The following is a 23,686-nucleotide window of genomic DNA, read 5'->3' as shown; positions in this document are numbered from 1 at the left end:
GGCCTTATACAGTTGCCTCTTGGGCCAGGGATGTGGGCAGGGGTGGGCAGTTTTGGTGGTCTCCTCCGCTCTGCAGCCTCAGGAGTGCCCACTTGATCAGGCGGTGAGGTCTCTCTCCCACGGGGTTTGGGAGCAGAGAGCTGCTGCGGTCCGGGATCCACCGGTGTGGGACTTCCGGTAAACACAGGAAGTGCCCGGCCTTAGAGGAATTTTGCCTCTGTGTGTCCTGAGTTCACCAGGCAGGTTTCTTGCAGGGGAAAAGTTGGTCCTACCTGCAGTTCCAAGGCTCAAGTTTGCTCGTGGGGTACTGCCTAAGTCCTCCTCGCTGTGGCAGCAACCGGGAAGATCTGCGCCGCTCTTTCCAGGAGCCTCCGTGCACCAGGGTTCCAGATGGCGTTTGGTGTTTTCCTCTGGCATCTGGATGTGCACAGAGTGCAGTCTCTTCTGGTTTCCCAAGCGTGTCCGCCTCTCTGAAGGTTCAGCTCTCCCTCCCACGGGATTTGGGTGCAGAGAACTGTTTATCTGGTCTGTTTCCTTCAGGTTCCGGCAGTGTCTCAGGCGCAGGGGTCCTGCCGCTCCCGGGCCCTCCCCTACGGGAACCCAGAGGCCTTATACAGTTGCCTCTTGGGCCAGGGATGTGGGCAGGGGTGGGCAGTGTTGGTGGTCTCCTCCGCTCTGCAGCCTCAGGAGTGCCCACTTGATCAGGAGGTGAGGTCTCTCTCCCACGGGGTTTGGGAGCAGAGAGCTGCTGCGGTCCGGGATCCGCCGGTGTGAGACTTCCGGTAAACACAGGAAGTGCCCGGCCTTAGAGGAATTTTGCCTCTGTGTGTCCTGAGTTCACCAGGCAGGTTTCTTGCAGGGGAGAAGTTGGTCCTACCTGCAGTTCCAAGGCTCAAGTTTGCTCGTGGGGTACTGCCTAAGTCCTCTCCTCTGTGGCAGCAACCGGGAAGATCTGCGCCGCTCTTTCCGGGAGCCTCCGTGCACTAGGGTTCCAGATGGCGTTTGGTGTTTTCCTCTGGCGCCTGGATGTGCACAGAGTGCAGTCTCTTCTGGTTTCCCAGGCGTGTCTGCCTCTCTGAAGGTTCAGCTCTCCCTCCCACGGGATTTGGGTGCAGAGAACTGTTTATCCAGTCTGTTTCCTTCAGGTTCCGGCAGTGTCTCAGGCGCAGGGGTCCTGCCGCTCCCGGGCCCTCCCCTACGGGAACCCAGAGGCCTTATACAGTTGCCTCTTGGGCCAGGGATGTGGGCAGGGGTGGGCAGTGTTGGTGGTCTCCTCCGCTCTGCAGCCTCAGGAGTGCCCCTGTTTTTTTCTTTATTAACTTGAGTATTTCTTATTTACATTTTGATTGTTATTCCCTTTCCCGGTTTCTGGGCCAACATCCCCCTAGCCCCTCCCCCTCCCCTTCTCTATAGGTGTTCCCCTCCCCATCCTCCCCCCATTACCGCCCTCCCCGCAACAATCACGTTTACTGGGGATTCAGTCTTGGCAGGACCAAGGGCTTCCCTTTTCACTGGTGCTCTTACTAGGCTGTTCATTGCTACCTATGAGGTTGGAGCCCAGGGTCAGTCCATGTGTAGTCTTTGGGTAGTGGCTTAGTCCCTGGAAGCTCTGGTTGTTTGGCATTGTTGTTCATCTTCAAGTATTTTTATGGTTTCTCCAGTTTCTTTGTCTCTATTCAGCCTTCCCTTTGTTAGGAGGAGTCCCTGGACATCAATGAAACTGCCCTTCCTTTCGCTTGGGACACCCATGATCTTCTTTCCTTTCTTTACCCTCTTCTATGTGACATCAGAAGATTGCTATGCCCAAGTGATTTTGACATTCAAGGGCCATTCACAGTCCTCTAACACTAGTCCATTGCTGTAGTAGCCAGAGTGAACTGCAGGCTCCCAGGTCTTAGTTGGCATAGATTCTGTTTCCTTATGTCTCTGATTAGTCAGTGCAGAGCCCAATGCTGACTTGTAGTGGATATAGATTGTGGATAAGAAATTTACACTAATTTCCTGGGATTTGGTGATTGGTTTGTTATCATAATGTAGATAACTGTTACCTAGATTCATTTATATCCAAGTAGAACAGCCATGCTGTGTTACTCTGTTACAGTGGTCCCTATAGCTTTTCTATATCTTGCTCTTTTTTTTTTTCCTTATCACCTCTGTGTGACTTTATATACAGAATAAAGTTAACCAACCCAGGCCAAAATTATAATGTCTACCATTTCTTTGAAATTTATCAGAAACATAGACATACTATATTAGGTTTATACGTGCATCAGGGTGACTGTTATTTAATAATGGCTTCATATTTAAAACATGAAAATATGAAATGTTTAGCAGAATTATGTTATTATAATCACTGAATTATAGAATGACTCTAGTATCCTATAAGACACACTGTTCTAGGAAGTCACCTATCTGACCAGATAGAATTTTTATTACACTCAGCTCTTAAGGACCCCATGGGACATTTATGCAGAAATGTGAACATTTGGGAAGCTTTATCTACTTATGAGATGTTTCAAGCTTCAGCTTGAACTGTCTGCTGCCTTTTGCCTTCCTTGGCATAGGGAGCTACCTCATTTCCTTCCACAAGGCTTGAGTGTAAGAACGATTATACCTGCGTCCATGGGAGGGAATTGAAGGCAAAGGCTCAATTATTTGTGTTGAAAATGCCCTGGTAGATAGCCGGTATAAGGATCAAGATTTTTGCTTGACTCCTTCCCCTCACCCCTTCATATGGCTATCTTGGTAGTGTTATTTCCATTCAAGAACCCCAAAAAGACTGAGGAGCAGACTTCGATGCAATCGCACTAGGGTCTTTTTATTCAAGCTCAAGCCTGGGTTCACTGCTGCGGACCCTGACACAGCAGGACAGAAAGGTGAATCCCTGAGCCCAGTTTCAAGCAAGCATTTACAGGGATAAGCAAAGAAGCAAGGCGGTTTCTAGCCTGGCACACATCTGATTGGGTGTCTATTGTGGAAGCTTGTTGCCCTGTAAAATAATTGGCTGGTTCTGGTAGTAAAACTGTAAACTTAACTTCCGTTTTCCTCCTGATCGGTTGTTAGGAAGTGAAGTGCCAGGCTAGTATTATTAGAGAGTAACCTGGAAACCAGTGCTAGGTGTAGGTTTGTTTGGGAATAACCTGGAAACTAGCGTTAGATGCAGGCTTGTTGAGGAATAATCTGGAAACTGGTGCTAAGTGCCGGCTTGTTGATTAACCTTAGGCCAGTCTCTCTAAGATGGAGTCTGAACCCAAGATCTGGTCTCTCAGCATCTTGCATGATGAAAATCTGTGACAGCACAGGTCTAAGCTAAGTAACCCTGAGTGACAGATGCAATAACTCTCTGTGAAGACAAAACCTAGAGATCAGCCTCAGAGTCTGTTTGGATAAATGACAGTATAAAGTTTATTTGTTTTAAGGTTTGGAAACTACAACAGTATGGACTCAAAGTTGTAACTTTTTGGAAAGCACCAAAAAAGTGTGTGTGTGTGTGTGTGTGTGTGTGTGTGTGTGTGTGTGTGTAAGCTCTTCAGCAGTAAGTTCCAATGTGTCTTAAAATATTATTTTGTTCCCCATTTTTAGTTTTCCAACAGGTCTAATTTGTCCCTTCTCCACTTTGGTAATATTTCTGCAGGAAAGTTCCTATATCAGGATTCATTTTAACATAGCAGACAGAAAAACTGAATCATCCAATAATAGATAATCACCATGCAATAATTGGCAATAATTATTATTGTTTTATTCACTAGTATTTAAAACTTCTATTAAAGTTTTGTTTGTTGACATGTACATTGCTTACCTAATGGTCAGTCAGATGTGGGTGCCATGGTTTTCATTTTGCTGATGAGGAAACTCAAGTCCTGAAGGTTCAATCATCTTTCCCAAGACTATGTGGATAATGAGTAGAACAGCTGAACACTGGGTTTGGTTTGCTTTTCTCTCAGTCAGGGGTCTATGAACAATGGATTTAACATCATTACAGTATCATATATAGGCAGAATGCATATGCAAACCATAACACAAAAGGTACACCTGCAAATTAGTTTTCAGACATAATGTTGGGGAGGCATGTTAGCTCTGTTATGGCTTCTCTTTTCTTGTCTTTCAATCCCAAGAGGAACCAGTGTTATGCTTATCACGTCTTTCCTTCTTTTCTTGACATAACTAAAAGGCACATCACATTTACAGAGCAAAGTACAGGGACACTGCATAGGACTCTCTTCTGGCCATGTCAAAACAATTTGTGAGCTTAAGGCCCCATCATCTCTGAATATGTTAGTGTAAGTTTAACAGAAGAAGGGGGTGATTCTTAAGGCGACCATCAAAATCTTGAAACTATAGCAGATACACTATTTTCTTAAAATAGTTGATTTTTGTTCTGCCTTACAGATTATTGCAATAAGGCCCTCAAGTGAAAGTGGTGAGTTCAAATGACCCAGAACATGTAGGTTGTCCCTTTTGTGTTCTATCGGTCCTGGGTGCTTTCTTAGATTTTGTGATGATTCTTTAAGAGGTCTGACTTGGAGTTTTGTCTAAGCGTAATCAACTTGAGTCTAGGTTTCCTTGTAGTAACTCTGGCACACATTTCACAAAGTAATCTTTCTGTTCACACTGCATTCCATTATGCAAGAAATGACTTCAGCTGCTTCTAGTCGGGCCACATTAATTTTGATCAATGATTAAAGTGGTTCCCACCAGGATTCTGCCATAGGGTTATTTATTCTCTTTTGTAATGAATGTCATTTTGTGTGGAAGGCCTTCAAAATCATGTTTCCAGAATACTACCAACAAAACTTTGTTAGTAGCAGTGATGGCTTCCTTTTACTTCATTTATTCTATTCCACCATTGATGATTTTGATGTTTAAATTATTCTGGATTTGTCCAGGGAAAGATAATTAATGCTGGAACTTTTATCTTCTTAATGTGTTAAGCATCTTTGATTCATCTCCTCTTTTATTAATTTTTGGCTCAATATGATGTTTGAAATTCTTCTTATACTAGGGTCTTAAATCTGCTAAGATATTAGCCATTTATCCAGTAAACCCTGGTTGTTTTTACTGGAGAAAGATGTTATAAACCAAATCTGGGATTGAAGCATACTCATTGCTTGGAGTGTTACTGTTTCCAGGTATCTCAGTGAAAAGATCTGATAATGGAAAAAGGCGTCCTTCCTGAAGCTCAGGTTTGAACGTGCCAAGCCAGGCACATATCCACAACCCCCTCACACGGATGCTCCCCTCACTGCACTTAATTCTAGACACTCCTCTCTGCATCTAGCCACTCCCCTTAATGGACAATATTCAATCCCACCTAGATGTTTGTGACAGGAGGACAGGTTGCTTCTTCTCAGGAACATGATTTTTAACCCTGATCTTACAGAAGACTTGGATGTTCATAAGTTAACTCACAGTGGACTACTAAATTTCACACTGTACTTGAGAATCTTCTAGACAGTTGTGTATAATAGTTTATGTTATGTATAATAATTAATTTATGTTCAATCAGAACTATTAATACATGCACATTTGTATGCAATGTTTTTCTATTAAATACGCACATAAGGTTTTTTTCCGAGTCTCCTTTGTAGACTGTGTTGCATCATGTGTTTTTGTACAGTCTTCTGGTATGTGTAAATATGTAAATATATGTATGTATATATGCATGCATTCGTGTGTGTGTGTTTGTATGAGTGCCTGTGCAATCCTATAGTTTGTTCCTCCAAGTATAGTTGCTGGGTTATTAGTAACACTAATGTTTACATATATAAGAGAACATTATGCATTTTTAAAAGTACCTTTTCCAACTTAGATTCCAGTCAAATCTGTATAAAAGCCTCAAATAATTCCTCCAATTACTAAACATCTTGGCAGTATCAGATTGTTTTTAAAATGTAGGTGCTAAAACATTCAATTATGGACTTAATTAGATGTGCCTTTCTCATGGATACATTTAGGGATAGTTTTGTATTATGACAGAAAAAATGTTTTTTGTTTCAGAAATATCTTGGCAGTTCTTGGTTCTTTGTGCTTCACTATTCAATTTAGTGTTAGCTCCTCAGCTTTTGTAGAGAGCAGTTTTAGAAGTTCGATTGTTATATTGAATTAATAAATCAATTTTCATAGAATTAAAATCCTATCATTTTATAACTTTCTATCCTCGAGCAACTTATTGCTCTCCGTTTATATAGATTTTTAATGTCTTTCAATAAACTTTTACATTTTAATGTTAGTTTATATATCTTTGGTTAATTTTATTTCTAGATATAAAATATCTCCCATTGATTTTAAAATGTGTCTTTCAAGAAGTTACATGTTCTAAATCATAATTACTAGTGCACATAAACTTAACTTTTTTCTGTATTACTCTTGTGTACCTAGTAAACTTGCTATACATGCTCATGAATTCTAATGTTTTATAGGAGAAAGCCTATAAATATGTGTTGTATTTCTTGTTTTCCATTCTTCAAGTTCCTTATTATCTGCCATTCATCATTCAGAATCATGTAGTACTTTTTAAAAAATGACACTGGTTTGAAGTAGCAATAGAAGGTATGCCTATCTTTTTATTTCTTTGACAATTTCATGTATGTATATAATGAAATTTAACTAGCTCTGTGTAGGTTAGGGTTTTTGTTTTTGTTTTTGTTTTTGTCAATTTGCTACAAACTAGGATCATCTTGGAAGAGTGAATCTCAGCTGAGGTTCTTATCGATGATTAATGTAAGAAGGCAAAACCTACTGTCAACTGCCAACCTTGGGTACGAGGCCCTGGATGACATAAGAAAGAAAGCTGATAAATCCATGAAGAGCAAGCCAGTATGCAGCACCCCTCTGTTGTCTCTGGTTTAGTTCCTGCTTCCAGGTTCATGCCTCGAGTTTCTGACTCAATTTCCCTCCGTTATTCGTTGGAATTATAAACCAAACAAATGCTTTTCTTCCCAAGTTGCTTTTCATCTCAATGTTTTACCATAGCAATAGAAAAACAAAACAGAGCACCTCCATTCCCTTCACTTATTTCTGGTTCTAAGGATATTCATAAAATATCCATTAATGATAATTCTTGCAGTGCATTTCTGATAGATTTTTGTTAGGCAAATACTTTTATTTTTGTTCTTAGAGTATAGCATTTACATTCTATTTTATGATTTTTTTCCAAAGAAAGAACTATTCTTGTCTATTGACATTGTTTTCTTTTCTTTTTTTTTTTTTTTTCGGAGCTGGGGACCGAACCCAGGGCCTTGCGCTTCCTAGGCAAGCGCTCTACCACTGAGCTAAATCCCCAACCCCGTTTTCTTTTCTAAGCTTTGTGAATGTTACAAATAATATGCATACAAAGTGACAAAGGCTGTCAATTTAGTTATTGTAGATTTTTAGAACATTGCCCCTTTATGCTGATAGGTAATTTTAAAGAATTTGTAGATTAAAGTAATTTTCTGTTAGCAGTTGGGGTAGAATGTAGCTAGAAACTGTTTGGGCTGCATTTTTTAAAATGAAATAATGTAAGACATTTCTGTGGCGCTCCAAACCTCCCATCCACCACCATTGCTTATTCCTAGAGGGAATAAATGTGTCCTCTATGACTGGGAAAGAGGCCTTGAAGTCCTTCCTGAGTTTCCTCCTTGTACCTTGTTCTTCTGCTGACTGTTGACTGTAATAGACAGGGACATGGCAAAATATCTGGAGTCCTGTGTGCCCTCCTAGCATTCCAACAAAAACCCTGGGACCTCCACCATAGTAAGTAAGTAACCTCTAATTTCTTACTCCTCGATATGTGTGTGTGTACATACATGTCGTTCATATTGTCTTTAAAAATTGTTTTAATTATTTAATATATCATATTTAATATTATTTTTGGATTTTCCTGATGTCTATAAGATTTGGTCTGTTTCTTTTATCTTTAAAAGAATGTTCTTTTGAATGTATTCATTGTCTCTATTAACAATATCTTGGGGTTGGGGATTTAGCTCAGTGGTAGAGCGCTTGCCTAGGAAGCACAAGGCCCTGGGTTCGGTCCCCAGCTCCGAAAAAAAGACCAAAAAAAAAAAAACCCAATATCTTTGTCCCCTACTTTATAGTTACTTTGCTGTTTTCATTTTTTTCCAGTTTTCTTTGGTTATATTGATTTTTAGTTTGTCTTAAGACAACTCTATCAGCCTTTCTAACATAAGTATTTAAAACATCATATTTCCTTCTTAGAACTTCTTTTATTATTTTACAATAATTTTGATTTCTCATATTTTTGTTATGATGGAGTTTTTATTATATTAAAGTTAGCATTACTGTTTCCTCCTGAACTGATTAGATATTTAATAGTGTGTATTTGCTGACTTTCCATCTATCTTGATGACTTTTTCCCCCAGTGGCCTAGTCTGAGTGATTGCTTGTGTCCTCTTTGAGGTCATTCATTATGTTTACCAGAAACCTTTCTAAGTCTTCATCTGGCATCTTACTTGACTCATTATTCTTGAATTCAGGAGTAGAGTAGTTCTGATCTCTGGAAGAGTCATTGCTCAACTCTTTCCTGTTTCTAAGTTTTTTTTTCTTGTGATTTGCACATCTGTTGGACTGACTATTTCTCATGGATTTTCTGGCTGGGGTCTTATTAAGCAGCTTGTTCTGAAGGCTCAGCCCATAGTTTGTTCTGCCAAGAAGGTTTGAAGGTGATTTTTGAGTCCTCTTTGCCTGTTAGGTGCCTATATGTCTGTATTCCACCATTATGGAAAGAAGTATGCTCAATTCCCCACTATTTTAACATTAATGTTTTGCTCTTTTTTGGTGTGGAATTTGAATCTATTTAAGTATGTACAAGCACATAAGGTTTTTTGTTTTCATAAACCCCTTCCCACCCCTCATAAAACATGTCTTTTTTTTTTTTTTTAATTATCAGCAGACTGTTGCTGTCTTCAGACCCACCAGGAGAGGGCATCAGATGGTTGTGAGCCACCATGTGGTTGCTGGGAGTTGAACTCAGGACTTCTGGAAGAGCAGTCAGTGGTGTGAACCATTGGGCAATCTCTCCAGCTCAAAGCATGTCTTGTTTGAAGACTCATTTTGTTTGAAGTTAATATGACCATTTCACTTTCCATTTTAAAATATTTGCACATGCTGTGTGGCTCTTCCTAAACACACACACACACACACATACACACACACACACACACACACACACACACACACACACGCGTGCAGAGGTTACTTACAGGAACATGGTGACACATAAAAAGCAGATCAGACTTCTAGGCAGGCAGACATCAGGAGGAACACCAACCAACTGGCCTGAGACAAGGCTACAGACAATACTGCCATGTATAACAACCTACTTGGGGTGGACCCTGACCTCCTTGAATCACATTAGCAGTATCTATTGATTGCAGCTTTTTGTGGACAGAAAATACCTTATAATCTTCTTTGCAAGTTGGAAGATTAGCTGGATTGGACCTTGCCCTGAGGGCTCCCTTCTTTGTATTCATGTTCCAAACCCATGACCTCACCATATGGCAATAATGCCCTTAGCTATTTCAGCCTCTTTTGCAAAACTTTGGCTGTAGCATTAAGCTTTCCAGCATTCTTTTTCTCCAAATTGTAAATTTTGTATTTCCTTTCCTCTCCATTATCCACATTGCTTTCAGCACTACTGTCTTTTTAGTTCTACTAGGATGGCCTATTGAGCTCTGTTTACAGCATTTAACTGTTTTCCTGGTTCAAAGTCTCAATGTTTTCTACATGCCTCCAAAAAACAATGGTAAAACAAGAGCCTATTCCTACTACTAATCTCTATATAAGTTACTTTTCTATTTCTGTGATGAAATATCATACTGACGCAATGGATAGAAGGAAGGCTTGATGTGTTCTTATTGTTGTAAATGGATAAGAGTCTGATGATAGAGTGGGCCCATGAGAATGGTGGCATGAAATGAGATTTTATGCCTTCAGACTCTAAGTGCCAAGCATAAAGAGTGATACAGGAGTAGCTCATGTGTTTGAACTTTCAAAGACCACTCCAGTGATTTGCTTCCTACTGTAAAGCAATATACCTCTTAAGCCTGCTTAAATACTGTGACCAATTGAAGAGCCAGTAATAAATGCCTAAGATTATGGGAGACATCTTATTCAAACACATCAAATATGTTTTGCTCATATTAACTATTTACTCTTCATTCTGTGTCCCTACAATATCACCCTCATAACATTGTATCTTCTTTTCAAAATCCAGTGAGCTCCATTAGTTCTGATCATAAGTATGGATGTAGGGCTATCCACTGGAACATGGGCAATCTACCAGGGGTCACCTCCCTGAAGAGAACTGATTTTTCCTGCCCACTGGACTTCAACTGCTAATGCTCCTTGGCAATGCTGGACTTTTCACTGGCTTGATCTTGTGCAGGTCTTGTTCATTCAATTATTATAGTCCCTGTGAATTCATGAATACATTTACTCTGCATTCAGACCAGCTGTGAGTGTTTATGAAGTGTTCTTCACTGAAAACCAAAGCATCGCTGATGAGAGTTGAGATCTGCACCAGTGCACAAATATAGAGATAGGTATTTAGAAGGCTGTTGGACACTAAATCTGTTTAACAGAGTAATGGTAGTATGCTCTCCTCTAGGGTTGATGACCACTGTAGTCTAGGATTGTTGGCTGAGTTTGTGTACCAGGCGTGAACATTAATCTGTAGAGCAAGTCTTAAAGTCAAAGAGAATATAGTTGGTTAACCTCCATAACATTCATGCCACTGTTACACCAGTGAGTATATCCAGTTATATTAATAATTATTGTAGTTAGCAGGGTTCAAAGCTGCATATTCTTGTATAGCAACTTTAGGTACTATGGACACTAGCAAGTAGGAAGTTAGTTTGCAAGTTAGTAAGTACTTGATATCTCAATGCCTTATGACTCAAATAAATGATGTGTTCAGCAACAGCGTTTTACCGTCTAGTTCTAGCGAACATCAAACAGCAATTGTAATAGTCTGGTTCTGTTTTGTTTTGTTTTGTTTTGTTTTGTTTTTTGATGTTTGTCTGGGGAGAGGACCTGTAGAAACCCCTGGTCAAAGGGCAATATTTCAAACCTGGTCCTGGACTTTTTGTTTGATAAGGGAAGGTATGAGAGAGAATCTGTATCCAACTATTTAAGGCAAACCCACTTATACACTGGAAAAACATCCTCTCATTTTCGCAAGGACTTAAGGCAGGAAATGAAATACATTATGTCCATTTCCTTAAAATGTCACTTCAGAGTCTGAAGAGATGATTCAGTGGTTAAGTACTCAGACTGCTCTTTCAGAGTACGGAAAATTCATTCCTAGAACCTGTATTGGGGACTCACCATGTAACTCCAGTTCCATGGTGATCAGATACTTTTGTCTACACTTTAGGGGCACCTGCACTTATGTGCACCTGCCTACAAACAAATAGCACATGTGTGTACATAACTACTATTCTTTTTACATATGTACCTTCTGAAAAGATCACTATATTACTAAGGATTTTACTGTCCAGGGAACAAAAACACATTTTGTGTATTTTTAACTAACAAGAATGGTTTATTCAGTCAAATAGAGCAGTAGAACAAAGTAGCATTTGAATAACTTTACAGTGGCATTATCAGATGATAGTTCAACATGAATAGTGGAATGTGGGGGGAACATTTTGTTGACTTAAGTTTTTTTTCATTTATACTGTTTTTCACAAAGTGGTATACATTAAAACAGTATTTAAAGATGCATCTCAATCATTGAAATCGTATTGTTCACCATATAAAGTTAAACATATTTGTTTAAATAGTATAAAAGTATAGTACATGAATTATATTCCATGACAGTTTTCTAACTGCCTTTTTTAGATTTGAAGTTGATGATGGCAAACAGCAAAATCCCAAAGAAATAATATGACAGGAGCAGATGAACGCCATCTCCTGGTGTCTGCTTCTATTCTTTGTAACTCAGGATGCGGAAGTCTGAAGCTATTCCCTCTCTCTGATAGAATGAAAGACTGATATTTTGTTCAAAACCAGACAAGATAATAGAGAGTGGATCATGATAGAGCTCCTGAAGAATAGATGAGCATGGATTTACATTTTATATGAGATTTTTATGAGAACGACTTAAAATGGGTTTTTTAGTAGGAAATTCTAATGAATGCTCATCTTTCTGCTTTGACCTTGGCTAATGCCCCTGCTCAGCTGGGGCCTCTCATGGTAAAGTGGTAATAGTGTATTCTCAGCACCAGCTTGGCTTTGAAACAGTTCTGTTCTCTTCTGAAAGCTCAAAGCTGCTTTCATCTGAGTACTATTGATGAAGAAATTATTCTTTCAAATAAAGCAAAGAAAAAAATGAAAAGAAAAATGAGCAAGTTCCATAAGGGGCTCAGCACTGTAAAAGTTGCATGTTGAAAGAGAAAAACCCTTAACCTGTTTCTGTATTTTTAATGCAAGTCTATTAAAAAGTGGAAGAAACATTGTTCTTGGCTTTCTTTCTAGCGATCACCATATTTTTCTGAATCTGTGTAATTTGCATTTATTAATGATTACAGCAAAAGGTACTGTGGGCCTTCTGCATAATTAATCACACCTTTCTAGTGACTCATTTCAGAAGACCAGAAGGGAATCAGTGTACACAATAATAGCTGAGAGGTTGGAACTGGACTCCAAATTCTCTGCTATTCAGATTCATTCGTTCATCACTTGAGGTTAGAGGGTTACCCTAGATCTTTGTTTCACAGTTTGGAACTTGAATTTTAGCTGCCCTCTGTGTTTACCCACAAGAAGGATGGATTTAAAGTGTTTAAAAATGCTTTGAAACATAATAAAACAGTTTAGTGATCAACTACTAAGGCTGGCTAACTCCTAGGACAGTACAAATAAGCATCACGAGGCTCTTCATGTTCTGCTGAATTCTTGTCCTCATTATGTTGTTTTCAAATGCTGTTAGCAACTGATTACTGGAAATCCTCCTAAGAATAAATGCCTGGTCTTACAAACATCACCTGCAGAAGAGATTTCGTTCCAGTTTAGCTGTAACCATCTTAAAATGAATTGAAATTGAACGTGGTATTTTCTACAGCACTTTCTCAATGTGAAGCAGATACAGAATAACAATTAAAGTCTTAATTCTCCTCATTGAATTTAAGGGAAGGAAACTTCTAGTTTTCCCATTTACTGGAGCATCTCCTTGGAAAACCACACAATTGCTAGGTTTCTCTCTGTCTCTCTGAGATGTGTGCAAATCTTATTTTCTGAGTGAAATGGGACTGTTGCTTACTTTAAAACCCAGAGTGTTTGTCTAGGACCTGGGAGTCATCCTTTAGAAATGTGGTCATCAAGTTGGAAATATTAACTGCCTATAGTGGTAATTGGACATCTGCAACTAGGCTTGGCATCCCTCATGTTTCTGACCTTGGGAGTCATAACTTGTGGCCCCCAAAGCCAGATTTGGCCATTGATTCTTGATAAGCCAATTGAACCATAGAGATTAATAGAGAAGCAAGGGAAGGAAAGATTTCCTGTGGCCACCTTGGGAAAGGGGATGAAGACCCAGTGAACACCCAAGTCCAGCATCCCAGGCCAATGTTAAGGTTTAAACAGAAGTTTTAGATGTGAAGGCCTAAGCAACCTGCCCAAAGTGTGTTCCCCACCCTTATCTACCATTATAAGATCAGCCTGTAGCAAGGCCAGTTGATAAGTTTTAAGACTTTCTACTGGAGTTAAGTTCCTCCTCTGGATTCCCCCAGGGCCTCGACCGATCATTTCATCTCTCAGCAGGAAGTTCTTAGGGAAACTCCAATTTCCTAGGAAATTAGACAATTGTTAAACAATTAGACTAATCCTAGTCACTGAGAGGTACTCAATATAGATGTCTCTAAAACACCTTTATTCCTGATGGACGTCCTAGCCACGCACAGGTATTCCTCAGGAGCGATGGACAAGCTTCTTGGCTGCCATCCTAATTCCTTTTAGAAAGAAGCTTCAAGTTTTTAAAAGATGCAAAGGAAAATTCCAGAAAAGAGTCCCAGCTTTTACTGACCTTTCTGCAAGGCTGACTGATGAATTAGAATATCTGTGATAGCGAGGGATTGGAATATTGCAGGACTAGAACCTTATTATCTTTGGGGCATTGTTAGCCAATTTAATTTGTTGTTTTCCCTGGAACTGACTCAATATCTCAGTGATCACTGCTAAGTGATCACTGGGAATTTCCAAATATACTTCCAGGCTCCACCTAACCAAGGGGTTAATACTATCAAATGGCATCTGGGGTTCATACCAGACTCTTCCCTACTTTGTTATAACATGTATGGAAGTTTCCAGAAAGAAATGACACCTTCATCTGAACCCTGTGAGACTGATTAGCTCACTATGAAATGATTATGTGAAGAGCTGGGAAGGCTGCAGGTATAGAGTCTAATTACAAAGCTGTTTATCCCCTAAATAGCCAGCCTTGCCTACCTAGGTGTCTGATCTAACATCCTGTGGTTAATAGATTAAAAACCTTTTGTGTTATTTACATAACAAAGCCATAGTTTCTACAAACTAAAAGGCTAGGAATACCATCAGACAACATCTGAGGCTAGCCCCCCTCCCACTTTTTCTATAACCAGCCTAGTTAATGTTCTTGAAAGGTGCCTTAATTTATAACTTTCCTCATTCTGTTACTATAAAACCTTCATCAAACAGTCCTCACATTGGAAGTGGGGTAACTTAAATCTGTGTTCCTAGGTAGGCACCATAACCTGAGTTAGGGTTATTCAGAAAGAAACTCTTATCCCCTTTGAGGTGAGAGCTGTGTTTTGCGTATCAACAAGGGCACATGGGGAATATGAATAAATTCTGAGGTTTGCAGAAAACAAGTGGTTGGATTTGTTCCTCTATTCATATCTGGGACATTGAAAATGAGCATAAGCCCTGAGCATCACAAATATAAATTTGTGATATGTATTTATTGTTTCCTTAAATTCATCATTTTCTTCCATTATCTCCTTGTGTCGATAACAACAAAAAGGCACAAACCCAACTGCATTCCATTCCTGAATTATCTTTATAAATAAGAAAACTTCCTGGCAGGTGTTGGCTATGTGTGTGTTTGTGTGTGTGTGTGTGTGTGTGTGTGTGTGTGTGTGAGAGAGAGAGAGAGAGAGAGAGAGAGAGAATGAGTGTGATTGAGTGTGTGTGAGTATGAGTCTGTTCATTAGTGTCTGTGAGTACGTGTCTATGTATATGTGAATATTTGTATATGAGTTGTGAGTGTGCGTGTGTGTGAGCATATGTACGTGAGTATATGTGACTTTGTTGAGTGTGTGTTAGTATGTGTGAATATGTGTGAGTGTGTGTGTGTGTGTGTCAGTGTGTATGTGGCTGGGTGTATGAGTTTGGGTATGAGTGTGCACGTGTTAGAAATCCTAAGAAAAATCTGCTGCATTTACCACAAAAGAGTGATTTCTGGGGCTGGAGAGATGGCTCTGAAGTTAAGAGCACTGATTACTCTTCCAGAGGTCCTGAGTTCAATTCCCAGAAACCATCTGTAAAGGGGACTGATGCCCTCTTCTGGTATGTCTGAGGATAGCTACAGTGTACCCATATACCTAAAATAAATATATAATTCTTTAAAAAAAAAAAGACTGATTTCAGGTCTTCAGGTTTATATCAGGAAACTTTAGAACAGATTATGTGTAGGCAAGGTCCAAATTTCATCAAAAATATAAGCGTGCCCAGGCCCGCAGTTCAGCTTTAGTTAGAAGCAGTCTCAATCAGTCAGATCCTGCATTTGTCCATCACCCACACTGTGGTCTCTTCCCTTCATCTACATACCATGATTTGTTCCCTTTCACAGAAGTCACTAGCTACAAAGACTCTTCTTCAGGTCTAATTAGAAACTGTCTCTCTTTAAAAAGTTTAAGACAAGCTTAACAGCTAACTGCTGATTTAATAAGATTATAAGGTGGAATTTATACTTAACTTGCATGATGATGAACTCAACACTTTAGAGCTGAAAGCTTCTAGCACCTGTCTGACACCAGTCATGCGAGCACTGTTAAGGTTGCAAGCAAACACGTTTTCCATAGATTTAATTGCTGCTAGTCAATTCCCATACGGTGGAAAGGATAATTTAGTAAGAAATACTTTAGCCAGAGAGGTCAATCTACCCTCATTTTATTACACTGGTAATAAAGGTCAGGAGACAGAGGTTGGTGTGAGGAAAGCCTTGTTCAAAGCCTTTCTTGAAGTGGACATTCTGTCCAGAGTCTCTCAGAGAATTTGGGGATGTAAAGGACATTTGCAGGAGAAACGGAGTAAAACGTGAGATAATGAGCAGAAATCCAGGTTCCAGCAGGGTTTTTCCCTTCCCTGTGTGGACTTCAATCATTTGCATCTAAATAACTAAAACCTAAACAGGGTTTTCTATCTAGAAATTTACAGTGGGTACTAAGATTCATACACATCAAGCCACAGAGTCCCACCTATATACAAGAAGCCCCCCAACACATATTACCTCCAATTCTCAAAAGTTAACCACAAAGAGAAAAATGTTGAAAATAGCATGAACAAGTGACCAGTCATTTATCAGGAACGCCTCATTAGACCTTCAGCAGATTCCTGTGTACAAACCAGAGAAGGCAGAGGAGCATGGAAGGACAGTCCACATTGTGACAATAAAGAAAATGCCAAGAAAGGGTGCATTCCAGAAAATCTGGCCCTCAGAAATGAAAAGGCAATAAACACTGTTCCAGACCAAAAAACAAGTATAAGAAATTCATCATTACTTGGTCTGACAAAGCAAGAAGGCTAAATAGAGGTCTTCACATTGAAATTAAAAACTGCCAACATGAGAAATTTGAACTTATTTTAAAGATTAAAAATACAGTCAAATGTGTAATATCCCAATTCTTTAGGAATGGTACACAAATTGCTTTAGCTTCTGGATAAAAAAGACACACACTGTCCAGATATGTAAAGCTAGTTTGATAATGGATGTTCAATATATAAAAGATAGGACTAATATTCAGAACTATAAGAAATTTCTTTGTTCAAGCTATCCAGTTTTTAAATTCAGCTTTTGTGAAAAAGCATACACTATGGGCCAGTGCTGAAACTCCAGGGTCTGAACTAAAAATTACATCAGAGGTTGAGAAGGTGTAGCTGTGGTTGTAAGAGATCAAGAGTTCTTTCAATGGGGGTGGTGGAGGCGGAGCATCAGTCCATGAACAACAGGACTTCTGTACTTTGCAGGTGCCAAAAGAGCTGTTTTCTTTGGCAAAGGATGCTTATTAATAAATGAATCCGCACTGAGTCTGCTTTAAGGATACCTGAAAGTCTGCAGGAACATTGCTAACTCATGCGACGCAGAAAGCACAACAGTCATTGTAATTATGTAATCTATACAAAATGCAATTGGAGAGTGGGTGTACCATGTGTCTTAGATGCATGACCGTGTTCTCATAGTTGTTTCTCGGGATGATGATTCTTACCCAAAACTAAAGCCTGAAGCACTATTTAAATACATTTGTAGACTTTCACAAATGTCCAGGTAACTTTGTCTATGTTAAGGTGACCAGGAAAGAAAACTGACCACACTAGTAGAAAGTAAAATACATTTGTTAGTCTCTGAGTCTTACCTCTGTACCTCTCCACATATTGCCTGGGAAAACTCTTAGATATTTTCTCATTAGTTTTTGATTTGTACATCATATATTTTTCCATTGCTGCCTTTGTGAGTTCACAAGGAGTATAAAGCTATGCTTTTTTTGGCACAGTTTTTTTCCAGCAAGAAGGTTAGAGACAATTTTAATAAAACTGTCATTCAGATTCATGAGTGGTGCCCGCTGCTTGCAGCATTTCCAGGAGCGGATTCTTCTCGGCAGGAAATACTGAGAGCATCAAAGTTTGTATGCCACACTGTGATATTGGAAACATGCTTAAAGACTCTGTAGCTCTGACTCTGTGACAGTCAGTATGCAAAACCGTAGGTATAAACACCAATTTGCTTGACAATTTTGATAACCAGAAAATAAGCCTCTCTTTCACTGTCCTCACTCCAGACTAATTTTCTTTCTAAAGCAACGGCTCTTTCTTCTACTCTGATGCTCACAAGTCATCTAAAGGTAAATGTATCCTGTGCCGGATCCTTTTTCTGTCATCCTTTCCTCTCTTGTCTATAAGCCAAAGCATGTCTGGCAAAGTTGTCTGACAATGAAAGATAAACCAAAGGATACTCTGAGGATCCCTGATGTGGGCCACATGTCTCTGTGTACACTTGATATGGGGCACATGGCAGATGTCATTCGGGGCACTTTGCATGTCCTCTGTTTCACAGTAGTCCTTCAAAGTGAGTGTAAGTTAGTACATTTTAAAGAGGGTGCAGAAAATGTTATTCTCAGTCACTTCCTGACTTAATGTGCTTTCTTCTGTTTAGTAGTAAGCATAATCCCTGTGTGTCATGGATATTGAAGATGCAACTGAGGAAAGAAGTGCTTGGTTAATGCTGTGACATGAAACAAACACGAGATGTCTCTTACACTTATAGCGACAGAGAACCACATGTTCAACTATCAATCTTCCCACTCAGTAGATGCCACAAAGGCAGAGACTGCAGGATATTCTTTCTTCATTAGAACGTTTTTACATTTATTTGTGCATGTATGCATGTATACACAATGGCATACATGTTCAGGTCAAAGAACAGAGTAAGTTCTCCTCTTCCACCATATAATTCCCAGGGATCAAATTCAGGTCCCCAGGCGTGGCAATGAGGCTGATACTTTCATCGGTGTCATGTCAATGTATGTAGGGAACAAGTCTTGGGATGTAACTGGAGCTCAGTCTATTATGTTTAAGAATGAATATGGCTTTTCTATTAAAATATTTACATAATATTTTTTGATTATGGTTTTCCCCAAACTCTAAGACCCTCCCCACCAAACTTTATGTTCTTTCTCTCCTTCTTTAAATAAAAAAGCAATGGAAAAATGAATAAAAGACCCCATAAAACCACACAAATGAAAATAAAAACAAACAGGCAAAAGGACAATGTGGCATTTCTGTTGAGAAGTGTCTTTAATAAGAAAGCCTGTCACAGATGACTCACAGTTGCCTTGTTTTTTTGGTCATGTACCTTATTTTCACTTTCTGATTTCATGCACTAAAGATAACTCTGTCTTACTTCCAGTGGCCCACTGTTTTGGCTTACAACAGTGACTCTCAACCTGTGGATATTGACCCCACTGGGGTCTCATCAGCTATCCCAAATATCAGATATTTACATTAGAATTCATAACAGCAGCAACATTATAGCTATGAAGTAGCAATGAAATAATTTTATGGTGGGAGTCACCATAGCATGAAGAACTGTATTAAAGTGTCGCAGCATTAGGAAGGTTGAGAATCATTGGTCTGCAACACAGGAAGGTGGAAGGCCTGTCTTGCATTTGTTTTCTCATCAGCCTCCTGCCTGTGGCTCATTGGAGGTTAATTTCATAGTTGCTTTCTTGTGCTCTTTGAATTCATTTCTCCACAGTGGTCCATGTTGTTCTATCTGCAAACCAGTCACCTCCTGTGATGTTGCTCACTTGCAAGTGGACACTAGAGTCCCCGGATGTTCCAGATGAGCACACATCAGTTCCTATTAAGCAACTCTATCTTAAGAGAGGACCAGGAACATCACAGTCTGGCTTCAGGTCCAAAGGCAACTGATGGGAAAAACATGGCAGTAATTTACAAATCCAAACAGACAGAGACTTGACCATGGTAAAAATGAGGACCATATCTTCCAGAATCTAAAGGGGTAGGAGACTGACCCTCAGAGTGATGATTGACTAGCAGACCATACACATTTTGCTTTATTCCCTGCTATTTTCTGATCATACTCTACAGGCCTTTGGCAGAGCATCAAGAGAACCATTTTCTGAAAACCAAGTACATATCTGTCTCTGACAACATGCAAGGTTAAGTTGAGAATGGAAAATTAAGTGGTGTTGATTCAGGGTTCAGATTTATGCTTGCTTAGTAACACTTATTGATCTGATGCACATGCCTGTCATGTTCCCTGTGTATTGGGAAAACTGTTTTGTAAGAGCAAACAAATGAATAATATTAAAGACAGTGAAGACTTTCCCTTTACTCTTAAGACTGCAATTGACTGAGTTGCTACTCTTGGATTAATCATCTAGGGATCTGTGAAGCAGCTGGCTTTCACATCCTGGCACTTTATAGACTGTTCACCCACAGAACTCTTGATCCTAGCATATGTGTCACATAGTTGCCTTGGGTGTCAGAATAACTGAGATGCATAATTTTATCTGCAGTGATAGCCTTAGCTCCTTCTCTCTGTAAATGATGTTTGTCAGAGCTTTATGTATTGTTTGAGGGAATTAAACTTGTTACTTGGAGCACTACACTTGTGTGAAACCCCTTACTTCCCACTTATGCATCGCATAGCAAAATTCATTTGTCCTTGTGGTGTAGTGTATCCTGATGTTACTCATTAGAAGGGCCTCTGCCACTGGGAGTTGATAAATAGGCAGATTAATGTAGGGTTTTGTGCTCTGAGGTAACTGTTAGGATAAGGAGCAAGTCTCCACCTTTGGGAGGTTTACTCTCCCTGCCATCTTTTATATCAGGTAGAAAGTGCAGTCATGATAATAAGGTAAAAGTATGAAGTGTGGGTCTACAACACCCTTCAATATCACATGGATATAGAGCTAGTTTATAACCTAGGTGCTTTAATCCTTTTCGTTCTCTTAAATATTGCCATGGGTTTCCTGTAATCACAGAGAGCCCATTGCTCAGGTCGTCACTGGGGATCCCACGTCCACAAGAGGCCAAGCTTGGGAGAGTTCTGCTGTTTTCATCGTGAGTATTACCACTTACAGAAGGGGGTCCACACTTTAACCTAATACTGAGCCTCACCACAAATTCTGCTGTTGGTGCTGCCCATAGTCAGGCCTAGGTCATTTTCTGAAGCAGGCTTCTAACTCGGCCAATGCATGCTTTCCTCTGTCTGGGACTGAACTGAGTGGTCAGACTTGAGTCTGCTTTCTTGTCCTTACCCATTTGTACAAACTGTTGAGTGAGCACTGCAGATCTAAGCAGGTCAATGATTCACTGCAGATTTTTGCAGCAGACAGCATACATTTTTACAAGACACAATTTCAATTTTAAAGTGAAAATACACCGACTCTGTTCTTAAATTTAAACATAAAGTGGGAAAAGCCCATTGCAAACAAACCCCATGACTTTCCCTTCATGTTTGAAACTCTGTTAATAATGGTCTAAAATTGTCTACTTTTTGATGAAATGGTCCACCTGCAGTCCAGTAATGAGAACTTCTTTTATCATGATTAATTTTTAATGTTAGAGATTGATGTAAGAACCCATTTAAACATTTGCCAGGAGCTTAGTAAAATAATTTATTCAAAATCCTGTAGAGGAATTCTTTTCACTGTCAGAAATCATTGTATTTGGTCCTTAGTATGTAGAATTCGTTGTCACAGCAAGATATGTTTAAGGGAGCAAAGAGCTGAACCCACAATCTGATTTTACTAGGACATTAAGAGCTTTTGCCCTGTCTTAAAACCTCTCCAGCCACTGAGTTAGTTACACTTTATCTGGACAATGTGTTTTCTTTAAAGGGTGAAATATAACAGGGAAGTCAACATATCTGATCAGTTTGTAAAGCAAATGTCAAAGTGACAATTGGTTCTTATTTTTGGAAAATACCCTTCCTGGAAGAAAATGTTGAAAATATGATATTGATTGCTTTGACGAAGACCAAATAAACTTGGAGAGTTTATTGGTTGTAGCTTTTGGAACTATTTAAACCTATCACCATTTAGCAGCTGTGGTATTTGTCTCAGCACCCACATGTTTTTTGATATACTCATGCACAGATTGGGTGAGCCATACCACTGCCAAGGCATGTACAACTCCTAGATACAGCCACAAAGGAGTCTTCCGCATGATGGAGGCTCTCCCATCTCAGTAGAAATTCTGCTGTTGATATAACACAAAGTAGACCTGCGGATCCTGGCCCGCAGCAGCTCTCTGCTCCCAGACACCGTGGGAGAGAGACCCGACCGCCTGGTCAGGTGGGCACTCCTGAGGCTGCAGAGCGGAAGAGACCACCAACACTGCCCACCCCTGCCCACATCCCTGGCCCAAGAGGAAACTGTATAAGGCCTCTGGGCTCCCGTGGGGGAGGGCCCAGGAGCAGCAGGACCCCTGCCTGAGACACTGCCAGAACCTGAAGGAAACAGACCAGATAAACAGTTCTCTGCACCCAAATCCCGTGGGAGGGAGAGCTAAACCTTCAGAGAGGCAGACAAGCCTGGGAAACCAGAAGAGACTGCTCTCTGTACATACATCTCAGACGCCAGAGGAAAACACCAAAGGCCATCTGGAACCCTGGTGCACTGAAGCTCCCGGAAGGGGCGGCACAGGTCTTCCTGGTTGCTGCCGCCACAGAGAGCCCGTGGGCAGCACCCCGCGAGCAAACTTGAGCCTCGGGACCACAGGTAACACCAACTTGTCTGTTGCAAGAAGGCTGCCTGGTGAAATCGGGACACACAGAGGCAGAATTCCTCTAGGACCGGGCACTTCCTGTGTTTACCGGAAGTCCCACACCCGCGGATCCTGGCCCGCAGCAGCTCTCTGCTCCCAGACCCCGTGGGAAAGAGACCTCACTGCCTGGTCAGGTGGGCACTCCTGAGGCTGCATAAGCTCACGGAAGGGGCAGCACAGGTCTTCCTGGTTGCTGCCGCTGCAAAGAGCCCGTGGGCAGCACCCCGCGAGCGAACTTGAGCCTCGGGACAACAGGTAAGACCAACTTTTCTGCTGCAAGAAAGCTGCCTGGTGAACTCAAGACACAGGCCTACAGGAACAGCTGAAGACCTGTAGAGAGGAAAAACTACACGCCCGAAAGCAGAACACTCTGTCCCCATAACTGACTGAAAGAGAGGAAAACAGGTCTACAGCACTCCTGACACACAGGCTTATAGGACAGTCTAGCCACTGTCAGAAATAGCAGAACAAAGTAACACTAGAGATAATCTGATGGCGAGAGGCAAGCGCAGGAACACAAGCAACAGAAACCAAGACTACATGGCATCATCGGAGCCCAATTCTCCCACCAAAAAAACATGGAATATCCAAACACACCAGAAAAGTAAGATGTAGTTTCAAAATCATATTTGATCATGATGCTAGAGGACTTCAAGAAAGACGTGAAGAACTCCCTTAGGGAAACACAGGAAAACATTAATAAACAAGTAGAAGCCTACAGAGAGGAATAGCAAAAATCCCTGAAAGAATCGCAGAAGTCCCTGAAAGAATTCCAGGAAAACACAATCAAACAGTTGAAGGAATTAAAAATGGAAATAGAAGCAATCAAGAAAGAACACATGGAAACAACGCTGGATATAGAAAACCAAAAGAAGAGACAAGGAGCTGTAGATACAAGCTTCACCAACAGAATACAAGAGATGGAAGAGAGAATCTCAGGAGCAGAAGATTCCATAGAAATCATTGACTCAACTGTCAAAGATAATGTAAAGCGGAAAAAGCTACTGGTCCAAAACATACAGGAAATCCAGGACTCAATGAGAAGATCAAACCTAAGGATAATAGGTATAGAAGAGAGTGAAGACTCCCAGCTCAAAGGACCAGTAAATATCTTCAACAAAATCATAGAAGAAAACTTCCC

Source organism: Rattus norvegicus, chromosome 2 (genome assembly GCF_036323735.1).
Source record: "Rattus norvegicus strain BN/NHsdMcwi chromosome 2, GRCr8, whole genome shotgun sequence".
Lineage (NCBI taxonomy): Eukaryota > Metazoa > Chordata > Mammalia > Rodentia > Muridae > Rattus > Rattus norvegicus.
The sequence above is the reverse complement of the archived record's forward strand: the minus strand, read 5'-3'. Positions refer to the sequence as shown.